This window comes from Aegilops tauschii, chromosome 3 (assembly GCF_002575655.3).
Source record: "Aegilops tauschii subsp. strangulata cultivar AL8/78 chromosome 3, Aet v6.0, whole genome shotgun sequence".
Lineage (NCBI taxonomy): Eukaryota > Viridiplantae > Streptophyta > Magnoliopsida > Poales > Poaceae > Aegilops > Aegilops tauschii.
The window spans coordinates 86780095-86783005 of record NC_053037.3 but is presented as its reverse complement, the minus strand read 5'-3'; positions in this window follow the sequence as shown (position 1 = coordinate 86783005).

The following is a 2911-nucleotide window of genomic DNA, read 5'->3' as shown; positions in this document are numbered from 1 at the left end:
ATGACCCGCAGCTGGGGCGAGGTCTCGCGGGTTTGCCGCACGGAGGGCGCCCTCACGATCCACTTCGAGTACGACGGCACCTCCATGCTATTCTTCAAGGTCTTCGACGCGGAGGGTTGCCGCTTGGAGTGCTGCCCCGAAGGGGAGTGCCAAGGTGAGGCGCGCCCCGCTCGCGGCTGCTCCAGCAGCAGTGACTCTTGAGTTCGGTGGCTCTCCTGAGCTCTACGAGACTCCGGAGACGAGCGGCGACAGCTACGTGCCCCCGAGCTCCCGCCGTGCTCGGAGCAGGGCTGCAACGTCTGGCCGCCGCCGTCGCTGATCTGGACGAGGTTGGCGCCGGCCTCCCGTGGCCCACTGTTGATGATGGTGTCAGTCGCGGGAGGGTGTAGATAGGATTCTACTAGGTCCTCGTGTTTTGTTCCCTGCGAGGAATCAAGAAATGCCCCGCGGGGGCGTGTAAGGATCTGTAATGCCCTTTTGCGTATATCTTCCTTATTATGAAAATATGCGAAATGCATGTCCTGTTAAGGCTCGGTCTCCCCTTTCCAACCACGCAACAGCTTATTGCTCTACGCTGACAGGTCCCGGTCCCCAGGCAGGCTGCAGCCATCGCTAGTATGCCAGGTCGCGTGCTGTAGTCAAGGCCAGGAGGTGAGCGGCCCGAGGTCCAGTAAGAGCCCCTGATGCGTGATGCTCAGGAGGTCCCCTTTAGCGCTCAAGCAGCTATAGCAAGATAAGAAAGGGAGGCGACGTGGCCGCGACAGGGCTGCGATGAGCGTGACTCTTAGGTTCCAATGATTAGCCGATCTGAGTGCGTGACTTATCTCAGTAGTTCGGGGTCGATTCTTCGCGATGCGCCAGGCCTGTGCGCAAACACCCGCAGCGTAGCCAGGTTAGGCCCGTACGAGTCTCCCTCTCCCCATGCTCTCCTTAGTGCTCTACGTCCTCAGGTCCCGGCCCTCGAGCGAGCTCAGCCGCCACTGGTATGCCAGGTCGCGATGCCGTGGTCAAGGCCAGGGGTGAGGGCTGGAGAGCCAGTAAGAGCTCTTGAGTCGCGATGCTCAGGAGCCCCCTTTTAACGCACAAGCGGATTGTACGAGAGGAAAGGAAGCTCGCGTGACGCCTGCTGTCCTCTTCATGAGATCCATGCGATCCTTCACAAGGAGACACACGGTTTTGCCGTTATGGTTGCCAGCCTGCCCCTGGCTGCTCCGCGAGGAAAAGAAGGCATTGAGGGCCTGGTGAGGTGGCGTGCGCGGGGCGTGCCGCGAGCCAGAGCTCGACCGCTCAGGCTTGTCGACGTGGCAGGGACGGACCCATGCACCAGCGCCGTGCCAGTGTCAGGAGGCGACGATCGAGCAGGTGGTAATCGCAGATAGATGAAACGTGAGAGCAGCAGGCTTAAGTAAATGCAAGGGAGATACATGCCACTAGGTCAGGCCCGAGCGGCTTGGGGATAATGCAGCCAGAGGGGCGCCCCAGCAAGGTAAGCAAAAGACATAAGAAAAAGGATACATGCCACAGGGACGGACCCACGCGGCCTGGGAATAATGCAGCCCAAGGGGCGCTCCCAGCTAAATGAACTTTGGAAAATGTCACCTGGCTCTGTCGACGAAGGAGAGTTAAGGCAGCTGAAGGTGTGCAACGAAGGGGTAGCTCCTCACGAGCCACCGAGGCCCTGAGCCTCAGGAGGCTCTGGGGGCTCGGGCGGTTCCTGGAGGACCGTCTCCATCTCCGCCAAGACGGTGTGGTGCCTGGCCTCCTGAGCCGCCAGGACACACCGCAGGTTGCGCTAATAGGCATGCAGACGTAGCTGTGCGGCGGCCCTCGCAGCGTCCCACGCGCGAGGGCCAGAGGAGCTCCTGAGAAGCGGCCCTGTTAAGCCCTGGAACGTCGAGGCAGACGCGCAGCCCGGCATCCTCGCCTGGATGGGGAGCTGCACTTTGTGAGCGGCGGTCGCCGCGCATGGCCCTTGCGTCTTGCAATTCCTTGGTGGTCTTGGTGATGAACTCCTGAACAGTGGGTGATCCCTGCCGTGTGCCTTCCTGAGGAAAACGTGCCGCGAAGCACGCCTCCAAGTGGTGCCCAAGCGCCTTCCTCGTGATGTGGGCAAGGTCTGAGGCCTTCCAGAAGAAAGCCCTCGAGCCCTGCCCGAGGAGGGCGCTGGGCGCGCCTTCCTATGCGATGGAGGGAGGCGCCCCTAGAGCGGGCGCTGATCCTGACGAGGTTCCAGCCGCGACGCCACCCTCCTGAGGTCCGGCACGGCGCAACTTCTTCTTCTTGGGGATGGCCTCTGGAGGGCCCTCGCCCTTGCTGTCAGGGTCGTCGATTGCTGCAGCTTGAAAGGCACACTCGAGGGAGCACACCGCGTCTCTTTCTTCGCACGGGACTGTGATGATTCCGCCGCTTCCCGGCATCTTGAGGACGTTGTAGCCGTGGTGGGTGACGCCCATGAACTTGGCCAGGGCAGGATACCCGAGGATGGCATTGTACGACAGACGAATGTGCGCGACGTCGAAGTCAATGAGCTCGGTGCAGTAGTTCTTGCATTCTTCGAAGGTGACAGGGAGGCGGACCTGCCCTATCGGCGTGGTGGAACCATCGGTCACTCCTGAGAAAGGCTTGGTAGGCTGAACTGGTCGTATGGGACTTGGAGGTTGTCGAACGTATCGACGGACAGGACGTTGAGCCCTGCGCCACCGTCGATGAGGGTCTTGGTAACTTGCACATTGCTGATGACTGGGGAGCACAGCATCGGGAGGGCGCCAGCGGTAGCCGCGCACTTGAGCTGATCTGTCGAGTTGAACGTGATGGGGCACTGGGACCATCTGAGTGGGCGTGTGGCCTCGAGCTTGGGGAGGACTGCATTCACTTCACGAGCAAACTGCTTGAAGATACGCTGCGAGGCTGG